The sequence below is a fragment of the Trichosurus vulpecula genome, chromosome 3 (assembly GCF_011100635.1).
Source record: "Trichosurus vulpecula isolate mTriVul1 chromosome 3, mTriVul1.pri, whole genome shotgun sequence".
NCBI lineage: Eukaryota > Metazoa > Chordata > Mammalia > Diprotodontia > Phalangeridae > Trichosurus > Trichosurus vulpecula.
In genome coordinates this window covers 339,491,547-339,515,312 of record NC_050575.1, presented here as the reverse complement: position 1 = coordinate 339,515,312, position 23,766 = coordinate 339,491,547, and positions in this window count along the sequence as shown.

Sequence of the window (23,766 nt, the reverse complement as noted above, 5' to 3'; positions counted from 1 at the left end):
CATGTAGGTTGGAATCACATGGTTATGACACCCTTTGACCCTGACAGGGGTATATAAGATCTGAGGTTAACATTTTGTTGGGGGGGCTCTCACTCACTAGAGGAGTGTCATGTGATTTGACCAGATGAGACTCTGGATAGCTGTTGTTAAGAGCCCCCCAGCTCTGAAAACCCAGGTGTTGGTACTTCTCTTTTTGGTAACTATGAATGTGATGTCTTGATCAGACAAAGCCTCTCGGCGGATCTTTTTATAGTTTATATTTTTCATTTGTTCTGAAGTTCAGGGTGCTGAATTTTTCCCCTGAACTAAGTGAATAATATATGTATGTTTAATTAAACTGAGATTGTTAACTCCTTAAAGTTGCTTTCCTTATAAAAGCAGATCAAGGAACCTGTGCTAGCAGTCTTCCTGTGTGCTTTTTTGTGGTTTTTCACCTCCACAACAGCTGCTAGCAACATTGTTGTTACAGTGCAACAAAAAGCTGCCATATTTGTATATATATAGTTTTTTTTTCCTTTTTATAAAAACATTTCTTTGAGATACACACCTAGTAATAGAGTTGCTGTCAAAAGGTATGCAGTTTAATAACCTTTGGGGCATAATTCCAAATGGCTCTCCAGAATGATTGGATTAGTTTACAACTCTGCCAAAAGTGCATTAGTGTCCCCAATTTTCCCACATTCCCTCCAATATTTATCATTTTCCTTTTCTGTCATATCAGCCAGTCTGATAAATGTGAGGTAGTATGTCAGAGTTGTTTTAGTGTGTGTTTCTCTGACCAATAATGATTTAGAGCATTTTTTTTAAAAATATGACTATATATAGCTTTGATTTCTTAGTCTGAAAACTGCCTGTTCATATCCTTTGTCTATCAATTGGGGAATGACCTGTGTACTTATAATTTTGACTCAGTTTTATATATATTTGAGAAATGAGGACTTCATCAGAGAAACTTGCTGTAAACACCCTACCCCCAGTTTTCCTCTTTCTTTCTAATCTTGGTTGCATTTGCTTTGTTTGTGCAAAAACTTTTTAATATAACATAATCAAAATTATCAATTTTACATTGCATAATGCTCCCTATCTCTTGTTTGGTCATGAATTCTTCCCTTATCCATAGAGCTAACAGGATACTTATTCCATGCTCCCCTTATTTATTTATGGTATTTGAAATCACATAATCCTTTCTTCTATCCACATATGTTTTATGGGTGAGCCATTCATATTCACAGTTATGATTACTGTGTATTTCCCCCCATCATACTCCCACCCCCATTTGTCCTTCTCTATCTCCTTTTACCATATTCTTTCTCAAAACTGTTTTGCTTCTGATCACTGCCTCTCCCAATCCAGCCTTCCTTCTCTTAACCCTCCTTTTCATATCCCTCTACCTTCTTACTTCCCTGGAGAGTAAGATAGATTTCTATACCCAACTGAGTGTGTATGTTATTCCCTCTTTGAGCCAATTTTAATGAGAGAAGGTTCAAGCATCAATGTTACCCCCCTTCATCTTCCCCCTCACTGTAAAAGCTCTTCTGTGCTTCTCCCTTACCCTTTCTCCCAGTGCATCTCTCTTTCTCACCTCTTAATTTTTCTTTTGGATATCATCCCAAGATACTAAGCATCTACTTGTGCTCTCTATGGATAGCCTTTCTAGCTGCCCAATAATGATAAAGTTCTCAGGAGTTACAAATATCATTTTCTCATGTAGGAATGTAAATAGTTTAACCTTTTTGAATCTCTTATGATTTCTCTTTTCTGTTTATCTTTTTATGCTTCCTTTCAGTCTTGTTTTTAAAAGTCAAATTTTCTATTCAGCTCTGGTCTTCTCATCAGAAATGCTTGATTGTCCTCAATTTCATTAAATATCCTTTTTTTCCTGAAGAAAAAAGCAATTATTTTGCTTGATAAGTGATTCTTAGTTGTAAGCCTAGCTCCTTTGCCCCCTGGAATATCATATTACAAGCTTTCCAATCCTTTAATTTAGGAGCTGCTAAATCTTGTATTATCCTGATTATGGTTCCACAGTATTTGAATTGTTCTTTCTGTCCACTTGCAATATTTTTCTTGACCTGGTAACACTGGAATTTGGCTAACTGAAAATGTTACATTTTGGATCTCCTTCAGGAGGTGATAGGTGATTTCTTTCTATTTCTATTTGACCCTCTGGTTTGGGGTAGTTTTTCTTGATAACTTCTTGAAAGATGATAGGATTCATTTGATGAATTACTTTGGCATTTTTTATTATTGCGCATTAGAGAAACTGAGAATGCCATGAAAACTCAGGGAATCAGAATATTTTTATTGCCTTAAAAGCAAGCATTTCACCATAGATTGCCAAAAGAATAAGTGGGACTTAAAAGAATAAGGATAAAAATTGGTTTTGTGGAGGATGTAAATAGAATTTTACAACTTGGTAGTAAAAGGGGTGGGAGGTAAAGTGTTTTCGTTATCTGTGCTTTGTGCTAATCTATGCTAGCAGGTGTTTCCAAGCATTTGTTTTATTCTATATCCTGATAATTCAATCTCATTTTTTCCTTTGGTCTGATCAGCCAAGAGAAAAATGTACAAAGTGAACCTTTCAAAAGAAAAGACATTTCTCTCTTTTCTTTCTACATTCTCAACACTGGCCATGTTGGAGATTGTAGAGGTGAAAGACAGTTACAAAAAAATAAATAGAAACTAAACTTGTTATAAAAAGTTTTAATTTCTCTGCTGGAAAGTTCTAAATTACTATTTGAATATTTTAATATGTATTTTGATGAGGTTTTGGGGGTGCAAGTAAACTTGGTAAAGTTTGATGACAGCAAAAATTGACAGACTAGGTTATATAAAAATTATATGCATTTACTATTTCACATTAAATTAATATGTTGGAGAATTAAAGAATAAAATTAGATCTCTAACTACTCAAGTCCACTTTTCCAAAGCAGTTTCACTTTGTCAGATACACTTCAAAACTGTACTTAAAAGGAATGACATACTCATTATAGCATGGAAATGTGATTTTTCTTTTACTAAAAGACAGAACAGGAAAATTTTAGACCACCTTCAGTATTCTCTCTCCAAAAGAATAAAAGTAAATAATGTTGGAATTTATTTACCCTGATGTTGTTTGCTGATTTTAAACAACCAGCCTGAAGACACCAAGCAAGCCCTGTTCTTAGCCCCCACATCAGGATTCCCAGATTGAAGGCGAATCTCATAGTGTTCTCAGAGACAGAAAATCTTGTTTTAAAATCAGGAAGCAACTTAAAAGTAAGTAAATTTGATGTTTGTCTATGAAGTTAGGTTAGGAGTTACTGAGGAGTGATTTGGCAGGAAAAGAGAAAAAAGTTACACCTTGAGTCTCCATCAGACATGTTTTTTTCTTTTAAGTGCAGTTCCTGCTAACTTTAACATATGAAGGTAAAATTATGTTTTTTAAATAAAAAGTAGATACTTTAAATCAAGAAATTATGTTACAAATCAAAGGATATTCCTAATGCAAATCTTTGAGGACCATTTGACAGAGGCAAATTTTATTAAATGTTAATAATCTGCTTTACTAAAAAAGAATTAGTGAAAGTAGCATGAAGTCACGAGGGAATATATATCAAAACTAGATCATTCTCTTCAAATGTCAAAGGATTTGTATAAATGTAGTCATTTTGAGTAAAACCAATTTAATGTTCACAGTTACATCCCAATAATTGTAGTCTCACCATCACTTTTCAATATGAATTTATTTTTTGAAATCAAAGCATACACTAAACATTGGAAGTATCTAAAAAAAAACAGTTCCTCCCAAAAGGTTGAGTAAACGTACTTTTACTTGGTTATTAGCTTTATCACCTATAGTTTTCACTATTACACTTTGTAGAGATGATTCTCCAGGTCCTTCTTGTATCTGCCTTATTTATGAATAGTGAATCGATGGAGGAAGGTTTGTTGGAATCCTAAAAGGAGGATTCAGACAGACAGTGCTTTCCTCTTCTCATAATTGTAAAGTACTTACCACAGTATCTGTTATGGGATGAGGATTATATAATTGTTACCTATTGTTATTGAGTTACTTTAAGGTTCTAAAATGAATTAACTTTTATGTAAAGCAATGTGGAAATGTGTTCAATTGAATTGATGTCACCCAAATTGTAAGACTTCTTATTTCATGTTTTACAATACATGGCATTACGTAAAACAATTAGAGAAGCAACTTCTCTTTACATTGTGCAGTTTTTTTTTAACAACTTGTGCTAATTGTTGAATGATGTATTTATTCTTCAAAATGGTTGATAATAGATAACTGTGGGGACACAAGCTACACACAACCTTTAAGTCCCTTAACTTTCTACTCAATAGATGTTATGAGATCTTATCAACCCTACTGCTAAAGTAAAACTGAATTCTAAGAAACTAGACCAAGGTGGGAAACCTTATTTAAAAAAGGTTTCATCTGGTAAGATCTTTGTCCATCATTTCCAGAAATTATTGAAGTGACATTTTTAAAGCTACCTAGTAACAACTGGCCTTAAATTTAGAGATTTTAATTTCCCCTTAGCAGTTAATAAGCCATAAAAAAAATCTGTCAATGTAGGAGTCCTTTATAGAGTTATTCAAGTCTTGATAACATGATGACAATAACCTAGCCCAAAGCAGTAATCAGTGAAATTTGGCTGTTTGAGGAAATGTCTCTTGAGACTTTAATCTGCTGCTGTTCTAAGTTTTGATTTCAGATATAAGTGCCTGACTTCTCATCAGGCCACTAGTTCATTATTCAAGGGTAATGTCTTGTGCTCCTGCAATCTGAGGACTGCTACAGGTGGATGTCTATCTCTGAGAAGACTGAAGGAATGATCTTGCAAAGGTGAAGGTAAGATTGTCTTGATTTACTTTCCCCAACTTGACAAACAAAACATTTTTCCACCTAGGTGTATCTGAACCTGGCTCTGATGCCCTGTGACTCATGGTGAGCCTTTCTGTGTGGCTGGCTATTCATTATGACTCACAACCAAAATTAAGTTGAACTAAGGTAGTATTGATATTGCAATGTCTTTCTCTTTTTCTTCATATAGCAAATTTAATTAATAAAGGACAAGAGTATAATGACGCCTATATTTTTCATCGTAATAAACATGAGAAACTGATGACTTTTGACTAAATAACATGACACCACAGTATTCCTATAGTATAGTAAGGATTTATTTTAAATTGTCATTTGAATTACAAATAATAGGGACCATGAGGTCTTAAAATTGGCAGGGTATTTAGTTTATAGGAAATCAATACTACAACATCCTTTCATTACGTTAATATGATCAAAATATCTTCCTAAATAGGGAATGAATTTAAATCAGATTTAGATAAAGATTAATGAAGATCAATGTAAAATGTTTTGAAATTTTGAGGAACAACAAGATATGTGTGTGTACACCACTGGCTCTTTCATGGAATATACAGTGGCCTATTGGCTTATTTTCTGGTTTTAAAGACTTTTTTTCCCTTTTATAAGATAAAGACTGAAACACATGAATGGCTCATTTTATGTCAGGCTCTCATGCATTTCTTTTGAAAATTGATTGTAATGTTCATATAAGGTACACGGTTAGGATGAAAAACAGCCAAAGGCTTGTGGGACCTAAATTCTCTGGAGTTTGAGGTGTGGGGTCCTAATTTAATATTCTGTAGTCCACCACCTCAACTAGTCACTAAATTGCATTAAGATATGTTTTGGTAAAATGTTACAGGAAGAATACCTAGGAACCTCTTCAAGTGATCTTGAATGAGAAAAGCAGCCTTTCTATGAAGACCCCACCTTCAGAGTTGCCATCATCTGAGACCTGTTCCAGAATGGGACCATGAGAAGCTGTTTCAAGAGACCACACAAATACTTAAGACATCTGAAACTCAACTGGAGATTAAATGGACATTGGTATTGGACTACTGGGGTACAAAAACACTTGATCATTGTATTGCCTGGAAGACATAAATTCTACCTTTTCCATTTGTCATTTTCTTTGTACAGCTGGTTTACTGAAGGAGGTTGCCCCCAACAGATTTTGTCAACATGCTGACCATAGGTAGCAAGGTTTTAGTCTGTACCACTGAAGCAGTCCTGAGTCACTTGAGCCCATTCTTCTCTAACCATCACAACATGAAGATACAGAAGGCATGAGAGACTTGTTATCTTTTGTTGGGCCATTTGTAATAGTCAACCAGCACTTGTAACAATCAAGCCTCTCATGACTTTCCTTGCACAAAATGTTGTTGATAATGCCTGATTATATCAATTTGATTTATAGATAGTGATTCAATGGAGAGATGGCTCCATAGAATCAAAGAGATGAAAGTGAAATTGATATTCCACTATATAGATCCACTCTTTTCATGCAATGTGAGTAGCCAAAATGTAAGCCCACCCTCTAACTTTTCTATAGACCAGTCACAGTCTTACTTTAGTTTGCATTACTGAACTTTATGTAATCAACTGTATTTAAAAAAAAACACTCTGGCTGTCAGAAGCATCTTTGGCTACTTAGAATCCATTTACTTCATTTATTGGCAGTTTTTAGCCTTGCTAATAATTGATCATGCTCAGAACTTTGTGCCTCAGTTTCTTTTTTTCACAGATTTTTTTTTATCTACACAAGGTTATATGATCTAAGGAGAAGTATGATAGCTACTCACCTGGCCTGTGCTGTGGTCTGTGAGCAAACCAAACACACTCTTTCTGCCCTGGAACTGGGTCCAGGGTCCCTGCTCCTGCTGTTGCTCCTCCTTACCATGGGACTGTGACCCAGAACTACATATGGGCAATGCAACAGAGTCATGCTACCAGTGCTAACAAAGGGTTCTCTGTAATCTTATTCTGACCAGTTGTATGAGCCCCTTACCCTGTGGGCTAAGAGGTCTGAAAGCCACATCCAGGCATGGCCTGCACTGGATTGTACTCTGCTTTCATGGTAGTGAGGCAGACCTTACCTACCAACCTTGTAATTTAACTTACTTTGGAAAATTTTTTCCCACCATCCTTATGCTAGCACTCCTGCTTCAGAATTCACTTTAAGATGTTATTTTAACCTTGTTTGGTGGGGGATTTGAGACAGTTCAGGAGAAGCCATATCTTTACTCTGCCATCTTGGTTCAGTCTCCTGTTTTCACCCTTCTCTGTACCTGAAGCACTTAGTACAGTACCTGGCACAGAGCAAATACAAAATGCTTTCAGACTGGCTGCTTTCAAGTTGAAAGAGGCTTGAGAAATTATCATTTCCAATTCTCACATTCCAGTTGGTTGATGTATTTTACTCTAGAATGTAGACAGTGGTCTGTTAAGTCTTATCTCAGACCATGACAAGGGTCTTAGCCTAGAAATGCTGACATCAGTTGGAGGCATAGCAGGGGTGATCACAGATTGCATTCCCAAAATGAGATTCTCTTCTTTCTCCCAGGAAAGTTGTGATTAGGTCACAATATGCAGATGACTTGCCTTAATGAATACACTCATTATGAAAGAGTTCATGTGGCTAAACAATCACAGGCAGTTATTAATGTTTTAATTTGAGACCCTGAGCTAAGATGCATAAAATGAAATCCCAAATGAAAGAAGGAAAAAAAAAACAGTCAGGACAGAATTATTTTTATAATGTTACTACACAAAAGGTCTCCATTAGGATAGAGCTGCTTGGTTTTAGGTATGTTTTTTGAACTTTTTTTAGTAACTAACACAGAATAATGTGCATTTGCATAAATTACATTGTTATTGGGGAATGAATACAGTGATTGATGACTACTGATAGGTATCATTGGAGTGGTGGTTGGGCATAGATGTGGAGAGTAATTGGGCCAGAGTGAAAGTTTGGTAGACAGAACAAGTTTTGGATTAGAGAGTATCAAAATCAGAGCTTAAATTTATGTTGTATCTATATAATGAAGAGGTAGCCTAGTATAGTGTAAAGAACATGTGGGTTTCCTGAAAAGATGGTCACCAGAAAGGGAGGCAGGTTGCACAAATCCCATATTTCTATTCTACTAAAACACAGGCCTCACAAAAGTTAATAACAAAGAATTTAATTAGAAACTATAGCAAGCAACTTTATGCACTCCTGAAATGTACAAATGTCATCCAGAAACCTACAGGAAAAGAGAGGGTCCTCAAAAAGAGCTAATGCCAACCTGATTAGGGACAAGACATGTATTGGCTGGAAGGTTCAATTTGGAGGGAGCAGGAACATAGGAATCCCTTGAGAAGGCCCTGGGATAGTCAGAAAGCCAGAGATGGGGAATGTGGAATCCCAGGGGAGAACTGTGGGCAGTGACTACATAGTGCAAGCGGCAACCAGCTTGGTGCTACATTTTGTAGAACTTATATCAAGACAGATCTGGGCCAAGGGATACTCAAGTCTTATAATACTCTTCACCTGATTGGTGAGTTTGAACCAAAATGTCCATTTAAGTACTCAAGTCAACCAATTTCACTTAAAGTCAGTTCAGCCCATGACTCTCAAGACTATATCTTGACCTTAACCTTTCAAAGTTCAGTTCTTTGCTGCCTCCAAGATTTTTCAGCTCCATTTTATGGAGTCTCTCCTACATTAAAATATAAGGTTCTTTAGTTCAAGGACCATCTATCTTTTTTTTTTGTTTAGCACAGTTCATGGAGCACTGCAAGTGCTTAATACATTATGTATGTATGTATGTATGTATGTATGTATGTATCTATCTATCTATCTATCTATCTATCTATCATCACTCTGTCATGATAAGCCAGAGGGAGCCCTAAAGATACATCACCCTACACTTCAAAAATCAAGGGGAGTGGCTAATCCCAGAAGACAAAAGTCAGTGTAATAACCCAGAGGACTCACAGGCAGATGAAGCAGGTTCAATCACCCCACCCAAAAGTGCAGCAAGGGACAAAAATTGACCCTTACCGAATCCAAAATTCAGGTATTACAGCTGGACAGATGAGTGCATTAAAAAATACAGAGCATTTTTAAAAATTGCAAATCTAGAAGTCCCTCAAAAAGACCAAGCAAGTGACTCTATAATATTCCTAAGAGATTCCAAGGGGGAAAAGGATCTTTCATAAGAACTACAAGAATACTTGGAAGAAAAGAAGGAGATAAAAAAGAAATAAAATCTCAGGAGCAAAGATTGGGAAAGAGAATAAAAGGGATGGAGGAGAAAATGCTATACCTCTAACTAAGATACCCTGAAAACTAGGATAGGCTAAATAAAATGAATGACTCCAATAAACAGCAAGAAATATTAGAACAAAAATCAAAAGATTGAAACCATAGAAGAAAATGTAAAATATCTAATATTAAAGAAAATTAATTTTCCCTAGAGAATAGGTTCAAAGAAAATAAATTGATAATATTGGACTCCCTACAAGTCATGATAAATAACTCAAAGATAACATATTTCAAAAAATCATAAATAAAAATTACACAAAATTTTAGAATCAGGGTACAAAGTACAGGCCAACCCAACCAGATGGCAAAATATCAGGGATTCATAAAGATATGAGAGAAGAAAGAGAACTAATTGACTACTTACTAACTCGCTATGTATTAGGCAGTGACTTACCAGTCAGTGAGCAGATTTTAGGATGGAGTCATTCCTTAGGCAGGCAAGATATTGGGTGGGAATATGAATATGAAGCATGTGAAGAGGGAGAGACCAGATCACATAAGATCTGGCAAAATCTGTCACAAACAAAAGTGGATCTTGGCATAAAGGCAAAATCTATGAGAGAAGGGAAATAGGCTCACAGCCAAAAATACTTACCCTCAAAACTAAACATCATCATACAGCTAAAAGGGGAAAAGCAATACCAATAATGGACTTTCCATGAAATAGAAAACTTCTGTGTTTCTTTTATATATAATAGAAATAAATAGCAGCTTTGAAATGCAAACACGAGCTTAACATATGTTAGTTTAAGCAATTGTAAGCAGCTGTATGATGACCTTGAGAAAATTAAATATTGATTTAGTATTTTATATTTGATTCCATTCTGCAATTGATTTTTTTCTGTTAACTGCCTAAGCCATGTTTCTTTGTCTTTAAGTTAAGTGAAGAAATTCATGAGTTTAGAAGTTTAGCTTTCTTTTCTGAGATGTTAACAGGAAGACCTGTTATCTTACTAATGAGCCTTGCATACCCACATATAATTAAGGGAGGTCTGTTATCTTATTAACAAGCCTAGTAAGACACAGGTGGGCTCCAGGAAGTTTGCTTTCTCTACAACACTGGCTATTTTTTCAGAAAGTCTTGTCTGTTATTGCTATGTCACTGACTCGCCATACAGGTGGACCACACCAATGAGCTTTCTATAGCAAAGAGATGGAAGAAGGGGGTTGCTGCTAGCCCTGCATTCTAGACTTCCATCCAATCACATTGTTTTCCATCTGTGATGCTCCCTGTTCTTTGGTTTCTTGTATTTTTCGGAACTACATGAAGGGTAGGAAGCGCTACCTCTTAGTCTTTTAGCTGAGGAGCCAAGAGAACTATTATTGGTAATTGGCTATCCTTACCAATAAATTGGATATGCTTAAAATTTTGTGCCTCAGTTTATCTTAATTTTTAACTTTGGCAAAATAATACAAACATTCTATTATGGGGAGAATAAACAAGTTAAGTATTAAGAGGGAGGATAGTACCAAGGAAAGAGTGTTGCTGTTGTTATCGTTCAGTCATTTCAGTCATGTCCAACTCTTTGTGACCCAATTTGGCATTTTCTTCCAAAGATACTATAGTGGTTTGCCATTTCCTTCTCTAGCTTATTTTGACGCAGGAAGAAACTGAGGCAAATATGATTAAGTGACTTGCTCAGGGTCCATAGCTAGTGAGTGTCTGAGACCAGATTGGAAGCCAGGTCTTCCTGACTCCAGGCCTGGTACTGTATCAACTCCAGCACTTTCCTACTCCCAAGGAAAGAGTAGTCACAAACAAGACAATATTATAGTCCTGAAGAGGGAATTAAAAGGAAAATGAAGTAAGCAAGTAAGTAAGGCAATGTTTTCCAATTGAATCTTAGAAAACTGGAGATAGCTATAGAAATTGTATGTGGATATAATTGAATACATAAGAAATGACATCTTTAAAATGGCAAGGGAGGCTGGAATAGAAGTCCCCTGTGCTCCTTCTATATCAATGATATTATGACCATCTATAAAAAGTCAGTGAATGGAATGTCAAAATAACTTGGCTGATTAGAAAGTTGGCCAGTTGATCTGGAAATACCTTGTAGACCACTAGGGTTCAACTAAGTCATCATTTTATTGACATTCTTTAAAAAATAACCTTTGAAGTTAATGCCACTCATATTCCATTTTACAACTATTTAATTTTGTACAAGGCTATTTTCTTTATTATCCATTTCTCTAATTATTTATTAAAGGAATAGACAAGTTCCCTCCTATCAGCAGACACCAAAAAAAGGTTTGAACTCCACAGATGGGCATGGCTTGTAACATTGCTCTTTCCCCAATTCAACAATGCATTTCATTTCTCAATTACATCCTTCAGAATAGAAGTCAAAGTCAGGTGATTTTAAATCACAGTGCTTTCTGGAGCTGCTTTCGACTTGAGTTCATATGTACTGGATGACTGTGAACAAGTAGTGTTCAAGCATTTAAGTATAAACTTAAGGAAGGTTATTGTTCCCTGCTTAAATCTGTATTGTTAATCTTTATCTGCTTTATAGAAACCAGCAGGGAATGTGTAGAGAGTGATTTGAAGTCTGGAAGAGTTCCTGAATAGAGCTCTGTGCTGTCTACATCTGAAGCAATAATAAACATTTACCTTTTAGAAATAGTTGAAGTCTTGGGAGGAAAATGAAGCTATAATGAGCTCTTGTTGGTGATGGAGGGTCTAATGATACATAATAGCAATCATGACGACAATAATAATGATAAATCCTGATCCGATGAAGGGTTAGAAATAGAAAGTGATGGGCTTTAGATGAAAAAACGAGACAGTTTAGAGTGTTCCGAGAAACGCAGGTGCTCTGTGCTTCAGTTTGTTTCCTGGGCCTATATTGAAACATCAAGTAAAAAGTGACAGATGTTGCCTCTTTCCTGCTGCTTTTTGAGAACTCACTTTTTCTCTATTATGCAATGATGAGCTGAGGCACTTGCCCAGAATAATAAAGGCCTTCTATTAAAACTCAATTTAAAAATAAAATGCTGACAAAGTCATCTCAAGAAATGTTACTGTCCCAGCAACTATGTTACTGTCAATGGTCTTGACCCTGAATCACCCTTAATTTTTACTTCCATCAAGCCATCAAACCATACCAAGACTCCCGACCTTTTTGTTTTTGTTTTCTTTCATTATTCTTGCTCTCTCTCTCTCTCTCTCTCTCTCTCTCTCTCTCATTTTCTCTATTTTTATTATCTTTATTAAAATGGCTTTGTACCCTTTCCCACTGTTTATTTTTTCTTTTCTCATATTCATGATCCCTTCTTGGTAATCTCTATATCTAGATGAGCTTTCTGTGAACCATATCCAAAAATTTCCTCACTTTTGAATGGCTCATTACTCACTTTTGGGCAGCCCAGAAAATATTTTATTAAGCATTAATGAACATTTTCAAGGTACCGCTTGTCTCCTTTCTTCAGTTCAAAGTTCAGTAATCCTCAACTGTGACTATATCTGTTTTTTTATGACTCTTAGGATGCCATGTATGTTCCAAAACTGTGAATGGGTAAAAACAAATTCTTCTAATTTACTTACAGCCATATTAAACAGAAACATAAAAGCTTTCATGGAGAAGCTGTCCTCTAATGTCCTAATTTGGGTAGAGATGGCTCTGGTGAAAAGAAAGGAATCAGAGTTTTTCTTTCCATTTTTATTTTGTAATCTTCAAAGAATTTTGATCAAGAGCAGACAATATTGTTGTGAATCCTGTAATGAGAGACTTAATAATTTACTTATAAAATATTTTGTGGAATTTAACAAAGATCCATATTCACAATTAGTTGAGAAAAGTGTTCAGTGAGTAGTGAATCCAATGAAAAATTTTTGGAAAACAGATGAGATATAATGTAGAACAATATCTCTGATATACAAAAAATAAAATAAAATCTATATGCCAGGGCAGAGTCCGATTCAAAGAATAGGATTTTGTCATTTTTTGATGTTGCAAACAGAAAAATGAATACATTATCACCATCAAATATAAGTTAGAAGTAACTTTGTAGGCTTATTTTTTCTTTTACATAAAATGTCATGAATATAAGGCATCTAGGTGGCACAATGAATAGAACACTGGCCCTGGAGTCTGGAAGACCTGAGTTCAAATCTTACCTCAGACACTTACTAGGTATGTGACCATGGGTTGGTCACTTAATCCTATTTGCCTCAATTATTCATTAGTAAAATGAGCTGGTGAAAGACTTGGCAAACCAGTATCTTTGCCAAGAAAACACCAAATAGGGTCATGGAGAATTGGACACAACTGAAATATCTCAACAACAACAACAATCATGAATCGAAAGGATCATTAACGATCTTCTAGTGAGTGACTATGAAGGTATCCACACTATGTTTCAAATAAAGAGAATTAGGAAAATAGTTTATATGTCACTAGTATATTAACTAGCACTTGAATGGCTTAAGTGATTGACATGTAACCACTGCAAAGACAAAGAAAGTGAGTATAGGTGTATAGGTCATTGGGTAAATACTCAATATACTCAAGGTCCTTGATTAGCCTATATCCAAAGACACAACATCTTAGAGGTAAAAATGACGTGTGGTAAATTATTTATTCCAGGTTTCTAATTGAACATATGGAAAAAAATAGATACCTGCAGAGATTACATAATTTGCCCAAGGTCACAGAAGAGTGATGGCCATGGAGCCAGGAAGACCTAAGTTCAAAACCAGCCCTCATTTGCTGTGTGATTCTGGACAAGTCACTTAACCTGTTTTTCTCCTCAACAGCAAAATAGAGTCAATAATAGCAAATGCTATAATATTTGTAAAACACTTAGCACAGTGCCTGGTTTACATTTTGTTGCTCAACCATTTTCATTTGTGTTCAGCTCTTCCTAACCCCATTTGAGGTTTTCTTGTCAAAGATATTGGAGTGCTTTGCCATTTCCTTCTCCGGTTATTTTTGCAGAAATTTAGGCAAATAGGGTTAAGTGACTTGCCCAGGGTCACACAGCAAGAAGGTGAGTCTTTCTGACTTCAGGCCTGGCAGTTATTGACCACACCACCTAGCTGTACTGTCTGGTACATTTCTTTTCTTCCTTCCTTCCTTCCTTTCTCTTTTAATAATGGACCATCCCCTGATTTCATCTTTGTTGGGGAACACAAACATGTATATATGTATATATATAAATACAGGTGTGTGCTCACAATTCATATGTGTGTTACATATAAACTAATGTAAAACCAATCTGTTCTCTCCTTAGCTGTTTGATGGTTATGGGATTATATTGATATAGGTATATTCACTAGGGGTATATATATGAAAACCTGCCCATACTTTCTCATTCCATGTTGCGCTTGTCCATGTCCTCCTGTGTTTCCTTAATTTGTGTGAGAAGCTGTCTATCCATTGAGGCATCTGTATCAGTAAGGTAAGATTCATGATATTGATGGTGACCATGAATATGGCTGTATAGTTCAGAATCGCAAAATATAAGAGACTCTCTGTATAGAAGGCAGAAGAAGTAAAACATTTGTTCAGACACCAGAGGATCAAACCCCAAAACCAATAACCCCAATTCAACATAGCAGTAATTGTATTCCAAAACCGATAAGTCCAGCTCAGTGTAACAGCAAGGAGATTAAAACAAAGTATCACAGCAAAGAGCCAAGCCATCTTGTAACCTTCCCTTCTGCTAGGCCTTCCCTTAAACACTCAGTCACAAATACTATCTCTCTAGTCTGAGCTTAATGGCTACCCACAGGGTATATATACTTTGTTTAGGGCCCTGGGGCTTAGGAAATGGATCTTCACACAAACAAGCCTCTCCTAATCAAGCATCCTTTAACTAGCTCTACCTGAAGCTTATTGAGTGGGGGTGGAAGATCTTTGATCACATTTGCACCAACAGCACCTTCCTCTAGATCATTTCCTTGGATGTCAGAGAGTCATGCTGGTCTCCTCAATATATGACCAACCTAACTCTTTTTTTTTGTCTCATAGCTTCTTTAGGTTTGTTTATCTCTGATGAAAGAGTCTTTCACATAGCTCCTACTGTTTAAGTCTTTGTTAGTGAGTTTAGAATCCCTTCATTTCTTAAAGATTCAGATGAAGTTTCAACTTCTTCAGGAGTCCTTTTTTATTCCTGCAGGATGCAAATGCCATCTATTCTAGTTTTATCTCGATAGATTTGTATATATTTTGTCTTTGCCATTAGAATGGAAATGCCTTGAAGGCAGAGATTGTTTTTGTTCTTAGTTTGCGTCCCTAGCCCTTAGCATGATAACTGGTTCATATATGAGCTTTTGAAATGAATGTTGATTAGTTAATCCTGTGATCCAGTTAGACTTGATGATATCTAAGTTTTCATTTTGGTGTATATACTATTTTCTTATGCAAACAGGTCTCTTGACTGATAGCCCATATTTCTTTTAATTTTAATATAGTTAATACTATGTACTTCAAGAAATACAAAGGAAACTATATCACTTTTCCCTTTGTAAACATGTGGACCCAATTATTTTCACATTTGCCATATGTTATTATTGTAGCTTGCAAACACAGCTGCCCAAAGGAAAACAAGATTCCCTCTACTGATTTCATCTTGAAGAAGAAATGGGAGGAAAGGAGGGAGGAAAGGAGGGAGGGAGAGGGAAAATGAGAGATGGGGGAGAGGGGAGACAGAGAGAAAGGAAGAGGGGGAGGGGAAAGGAAGAGGGGGAGGGGAGAGGGAGGGGGAAGATCAGGGTAAGGGAAGAGGGTAGGGGGGAGCGGGGTTAGAGGAGGAGGAAGGTAGAGGGGGCAAGGGGGAGAAGGGGACACAAACACACACACACACACACACACACAGAGAGAGAGAGAGAGAGAGAGAGAGAGACAGAGAGAGAGAGACAGAGAACAAATTAGCAAAATTTGGAGTTTTTAAAATCTATTTTCAATAGAAAAGATACCAAGCAGATGAACTGTTCTATTCTTATTTTTACTTCAGTGTACTTTAGGGAGACAGAATCATCATATTTAGGAGAGACAGATATCTCTAGTTTGTAGTTCATTCACTTACCAGTTCACATTACATAAATGGTCTTAAAATATCTAACAGAAGTAAAGAAGAAGGTAGAAAACCTTTCCTTAAAGTGTTTCCCAAATCCAAACCATGCCCATTACATTTCCAGTAAACAAGGATCTGGATCTACTACTGATAAGTGTATCAGAAACCAGGGGCTACATTGCTTCAGTGTAAAACAGCATAGAATGACCTCCATGCCTACAGTGAATTGAATTGGAGGTTTTTACATCATGTACTTTGAGATGCTGAGTGAAAAAAAAACATGAAAGATTTCTTTTTCTTTCCACCTGTGATAATTTCCTACTGTGTGCTCCTTTATACTTCTGGGTCATCACAGGAGTGGAAAAATAAGAGATGAACAGAAAATAAACCTTTTCTTCAGTTAGCCTTGAGTTGTATTGAGTTTATATTCAATAGTACGGAAAAGCCTTATTATGGTGTATTTCTCATCTTCCTTATGCCCATTAAGAAAGCAGAAGCAATTTAAAAAAGGTAAAAATAGCACCAATAAGTTAATCTTTTGCCCTTAAACACAACCTTTTAGCTCAGTTTTAGAGGCATTAATTACACCTCACAATGACTCTGGGTGATGGTTAGCAGGAGTATCATTATTTTTCACTGTACAGATGGAGCTATAATGACCCATGTTCTTTACCAGTTCTAAGGACAGCACTAACATTGAAATGAAACAGAGAATCCAATAATCAATGAGACCACAGGTAGCAGACATTGGATTTTTCTAAATCCATTTACAAGGCAAGTTGGTTCAAAGTTAAGACAAATAATAGTGTGTTTTCATGATTATGAAAACTGATAAATTTATTCAGTTTCAATGTAACTTGTTTTTCTCTTAAATATCTGTGCAAGACCTCAATATTATATATATATATATATATATATATATATATACACACACATATATATATATACATACATATGTATATATGCATATATATGTATTAGTAACTGGTCTCCAAGTTAAAAGCAAATAGACTGGGAAACGTAGAAACTTGTTCCTTTAGATCTATTGAATCAAGGTAATTATATTAATTCATGCAACAATATACTCACTCAGAAGATCATTCAGGATCTGGATGGAATATCAGAATTCAGCCATCCAACAACCTCATTTTATAGATGAACCAATTGAGGCCAAATTCAGTTAAGTAGCCTACTCAAGATCATAGAAGTAGCACTTAAATTCAGATCTTGTGCCTCCCAGTTCAATAATCTTTTCATGATAGCATGTATAATTTTAATATAATTTAATATTTAAAAGGTAGCTGGTGGAACAGTAGATACAGCACTGTGCCTAGAATCAGGAAGACCTCAATTAAATATTATTCTCAGACAGCTACAACAGGTAAGTAGCACAGTGGATAGGGCCCCAGGTCTGGAGTCAGTAAAGACTCATCTTCACAAGTTTAAATCTGGCCTCAGACACTCACTAGCTGAGTGACCCTGGTCAAGTCACTTAACCCTGTTTGCCTTAGTTCCTCATCTATATAATGAGCTGGAAAAGGAAATGGCAAACTACTCCACTATCTCTGCCAAGAAAACCCCAAATGGGGTCACAAAGAATTGGGCATGACTGAAAACAACAATTCAGACATTTAATAGCTGTGTGTCCCTGCAGATGTCATGTAACTTCTAATTTCCTCAGATTTCTCAACTATAAAGTGGGCATTACAATAGCGCCTATCTCACAGGATTGTAGTAAGTATAAAATAAGATAATTGGCTATTCACAGTTCATGCAACTACAAGGTCCCAGTCATAAAAATATCGTTGATATTCTGTCTTCCATCACATTTTATATTACTTCATAGGCTGAAAAAAGTTTTTAGTGACATTTTACTTATAAACTAAAGAAAAAATACAATAAAAAGTTATCAATGAATCCCTCACTTAACCTAGGGACCTAATAGCCTAGGATAAGAGTCATTTTTAATGAATTGACAAGCAATTCTAATTGATGTCTTTAAAGAACTCATTCACTTATTCAACAAGCATTTCTTAATTATCTATTAGGTGTAAGGTGCCATATTAGGTAGTAGAGATATGAATATAAAAATTAATGAGTCCCTTTTGAAATATTTCATGACCATAAATAAATACAAAACTATATTTTAAATGGTTTTTCTTTTGGGGGTGACTGAAAAAGGAGATCAATTTATTCTTCTTATAGGAAATAGGTTCTTAAGATGAAACTTGAGAGAATTTGGGGATTATAAAAAGGTAGAGGTGAGGAGAGAGCAGTTTTCAAGTATGGAGAACAAATTCCTGAGTAAAGGCACTGGAGTGGGATATCAGATGTCATTGCGTATGGAAGAACAAGAAGTCCCAATTGTCTGAAATGTACAATATGTGAGGTGGTATGATAAGAATTAACCTAGAAAGATAGGTTGGATTTGAGGTTATGAAGGGTGTTAATAGAGAGGGTTCTATGTTTTATCTCAGAATCAAAAAGGGAAATATTGAAGATAATATTGTGCTATGTCAATGTGGTGGCTGGGTAGAGAGCTCTTGGGAGAAGAAGAACATTTAGAGGGTAGGAAACAAAGTAGGAGGCTATTCAATAGTAAAAGAGAGAATTAATGAGAGACTGAATTAAGGAATGTAGGTATTTAGAGGCAGAGAGATGTGATAGATGTTGCAAAATCTGTCAAATGCCTTCTCCTTCTTTCCTTGGATACTGCCACCACCCTGGCAAAGGCTCCCATCTCCTCATGCCTGGAGAATTGTGATAGCCTGCTCATTTTGCTGCCTGTCATATGTCTCTCCTTAGTGCAATCCGTCCTATATTCAGCCACCAAAGTGATTTTTCAAAATATAGGTCTGCCAATGTTAAACCTCCACTTAATAAACTCCAGTGACTCCCAATCACCTCCAGCATCAAATATAAAATTCTCTATTTAGTGTTCAAAGACCTTCATAAACTAGTCCCCTCTACCTCTTTATCTTTCTAAGCCTTTTATACCTTACATTCTACTTACATATTCGTTGATCCAGCAACAGTGTCTTCCTTGCTATTCCTCCCACAGGATACTTTATCTCTGGCTCTAGGCATTTTCTTTGGCTATCCCCCATGCTTGGAGTTTTCCCCACCTCATTTCTCCCTCCAGGCTTCCCTGGCTTCCTTTAAGTCCCAGCTAAAATTTCACTTTCTACTGGAAGCTCTCATTTTTTCCCCCTGAATTCTAGTCACTTCTGTTTGTTGAATATTTCCTATTTATCTTGTACATAGCTTGTTTGTATATTGTTCATATGTTGTCTCTTCAACTGTCCAGGATTTTCTTTTGTCCTTCTTTGTATCTTCATGAGTTAGCACAATGCTAATTTATTGACTGAATGAAGTAGTCAAGAGTCAAAAAGTATTTACTAAGTATCTACTGAGTGGGATGGTGAAGCCCTCTCATGGAATCTGGATCTCTGCCTTTCGGTGAGTTGAGTGGAATGAATGGGGGTGGGGACCTTTCCGCATGTCTTGGGGCTTCTGATTGACAGCTAAGCCTAAGTTTTGAGTTACTAAAAATCACCTGAACTGTGTCCTCGCCAAATACGGGGAAAAGTGTCTTTAAGAGTTTGGCATTGGCTAAAGTGTACCTGGGGTAGTAAATTTCCAGGAAATTGTGAGCTTGGACTCCACCAATGAGAGTAAAGGACCAGTGGTGGTGGGGCGGGGACTTGTTTACGTTAGAGCATAAGGTTTTGGCCTTTGGGCCCTGCCTCTCCCTACCGATTGTCTATTGGTTCAGAGACCACCCTTTCCCTAGGGATCCTAATAAAATCACTTTCTACTTTCTACTTGAGTAGCCTCTGAGTTTAATTTTTGGGTTTAGTTTTTGTCCCACATGCTACTATGTGACATGCCCTATGCCCTATGCTAAAGGTTACAGATACAAAAAAGGGAGTAAAAAGTAGTCCATACTCTCATTAAACTCACTGTCTAATGGGGGATGTAACATGAAGACAAGTATGAACAAACAAGATTTGGACAAGCTCTATTGGACATAATCACAAAAGGGAACGCAAAAGCCTTGAGGAAAGCTTCTTCCTTACAACAGGTAAGATATTATTAAGGATTTAAAGGAAGCCAGTGAAGGCAGCAGGTAGAGATGGAGAATTGGGGAATTTCAGTGGACACTCCAGTAAAAATGCCCAAGGTTAAGAGACAGTGTCTCAGAAGAGAGCAGTGGCACAAAGACCTAGAGATAAGAGAGTGTCAGTGAGGAAGAGGATGTTGCCAAACTAAAAAGCTACAGAGAATTCAAGAATTACTCAACTGAGAAAAGGTGATTAAGAGATCTTCAGTAACTTTGGAGAGAGCAGGCTCAGTAGAATGGTGAGATTGAAAGCCAAACTGCAGAGTGTCAATGAAAGGGGGAGAGGAAAGGAAGTTGAGGAATCAGTTATAAATGGCTTTCTAAAGGAGTTTGGCTTGGCCATGAAAGGAAAAAGAGCTACAGGATAATAGCTAGTGGGGATGGATAGATCAAATGAGGGATTTTTGGAAGATGGGGGGATGCATGGGCATTGTAGGCAGCAGAGGAGCAGCTATAGGAAAATAGAAGACTGGTGAGAAACTGGGGATGATAGAAGGAGCAATCAATTAGAGAAGACAGGATACAGTGGTATCACTTGTTTGTGACAAGGAGAAGAGCCACCTCTTCAGATAAGAAAATGGTGAAGGAAGATACTGTGGAAGAAGGAATAAGGGTGATGTTACATGAGGTAAAGAGACTTTTAGGGCAATAGCCTGATTGTTTCAGTCAAATATGAGGCAAGATTCCCAGATGAATAGGGTTAGAGAAGGGGGCACCTTTGAGAAAAGATGAAAAGGTTTGGAAAAGCCATTGTGGTGAATTAATTGTTGTTTGTTATTCAGTCATTTCAGTAGTTTCTAACTCTTAATGCACCCATTTGGGATTGTCTCACAAAGTTACTGGAGTTTTTTGCTACTTCCTTCTCCAGATCTTTTCACAGATGAAGAAACTATGACAAATAGTGTTAAATGACTTGCCTAGGGTCAAACAGTTAGTAAGTGTTTGAGGCTCGATTTGAATTCATGTCTTCCTGACTCTAGGCCCAGCACTCTATCTACTATGTTACCTACTGCCCAAGTTTGATTGATAAGGGAAATATTAAAGAATTGTCTGGATACTTTGAAGGCCAAGGTGAGACTGAGATTTGCAAATTGATTGGATATGAGAGATGAGTAAGAAGGACATGTGAAAGATAATTCTGAGGTTGTAAACCTGGATGACCTAAAGAATGATCACATCTTTTATAGGAAAAATAAGTTTAAGAAGTAGTGTGGGCTTAGAAGGGAAAATTATGAGTTGTGTTTTGTATGTGAGTTTAAAATGCTTGTGAAGTCTAAACCAGCTGTTGTAAATAAACATAATGGAACAATATCATCAGATATATATATATATATATATATATATATATATATATATATGTGTGTGTGTGTGTGTGTGTGTGTGTGTGTGTGTGTATGTATGCATATATATGATATATATATTATGAAGGTATGGAAGTCAAGTCATTTGACGACGTTAGAAATAATATGCAAAGCAAATAAAATGGAGCTTTAAGAACAATGTGCACATTGTCTATGATTATCTGCATTCTATCACAGTGTAAGCATACCAGAGAACTAGACAAGGAAGAGGCAAAGTAAACATACAATCTTGGTCAGGGAAATCCTATACCACCATTTTGCCATTACACACTATTATTTTTGTCATGTGTTCTCCAGAGGTACTACACTAATTTCCCCATTTGAAGCTATGGGTTTTTGTGCTCTCTTGTCTAATGCTTTTTGTCTGCTTTTGAGGATTTGACCAGCATTGTGACTACTAGCTTGACTTGGCAGAGCTTCTAGTTTGCCCTCTCTAGGATCACACTTTTTTGACTTGATTTGACACTAAGGGCATCTCTTTTCCCCAGCTGTAATCTTCTCTAAGGTCATGGTGATTAATTATCCTTAGTTAATGACAAGTTGGAGCTCTACCCTGCCTATCCCTTTGTCGAAGCAGAAAGATAATCATAACCGATACATGTATAAAACTTTAAGGTTTGCAAAGCATTTTACATATTACATTGTGTAATTAGATGCTAAAGCTATTTTATATTCACATTTTACTGTAAAAGCAACTGGGATTCACAGACAGGAAGTGATTTCCCTGTGGAAACAGGGCAAAGCGTGGGAAGAAGGAAAAAAAAAACCTTGTGTTTAATGACCCCAGTTCTATTAATCTTTTCCCTACACTTTCTCATCCCTCAAATGCATACACAGAAACAGAGGTGGATGAACAAAGAATAATTGTTAAGAGCATAAAGAATAATTGGTACACTTTTATAAGCAGTTGTACATTTACCCTAAATTTAAAAAGTGAACAGGGCATTCAGAGTATCAGTTATGTCCTTGAGGCACCATGGACAAGGAACTCATACCCCTTCCCACCACGGTGTGGCTTCCTTTCAAATTCAGCACACCAAGAAAGGCTGGGCACCCAGAAAAGCCTCCAACTAGTTCACTTAACCACCTGTGTGTTTTTGTTTTTGGCTTGTTTGCTTTTATATATGTTTATTTTAATTATTTATTTTGCCAACTCACATCTCAAGGGAATTTGGCTGATTATTTTCTCTCTTTCTCTAATGTACTCTCACCTCAGTTAAATATGTGGCTGGGGAATCCTCAGCTAGATTGCTCTGACAGTGCTAACTTAGATTTACAAATGCAGAATAATTTAAATCTGCTTACCTTTGAGTTTCTTCTTTTTTTCTCAGGCTCCTGAATATATCCCAGTAAGCAGAATTGGCACATATCCAAATGGTTCTAACTTTTAATATAAAGTCACATACATAACACTAAAATCTAAAACAATACTGCTTAAAGAAATAACAGTTCCAAAGAGGCGCCTCAATCCTCCTTAAAGCAGGGAAGTGGGGCAGAGGGAAAGAGTTGGAGGTAAGAAACAGTGGAAACTCTTCAATAACACCTGTTCTTGTTTATCAATTATGAGAAGGGAAGCTGTAGACTGTTTGCACTTTATCACGATGACCCCTGATCTGCAAGCCAATTGTAATGTAGCTTAAACCAAACTGGAAAAGTAGAACGTAAGGACCTTGGCTAGAGGTGATGACCTGGATCCACCTTGAAAATTCCCCACAGACTTCAAATTCAGTAGCTTTCATCCTCCTTCATTTTTTGGCGGGGAGTGGGCAAGGAAAGTTGTATCACTTCCCCTCAAGGCCAGTGTGAACCCAGAAGCTGGCCCAGACAAAATGTCCGTGTCTATCCAACTCCCAGATGCTTAGCATCCTCACTGACCAGTAGTATTGCTTGAAGCTAAACTCATAATTTTCTTTTTGCTTAAAGTAAACTAATAGTGCTTTTAAAAATATGACTGAAACCACAGATTTTTCTCACCGAAAAGTGGCAGCATACAAACCAACCAATCCTGAGTTTTTGGTCAAGCATCACTTTGGTAAAAGTCTTGTGAAGTGTCCAGACTACTGTTCAGAATGATTTTTAAAAATATACA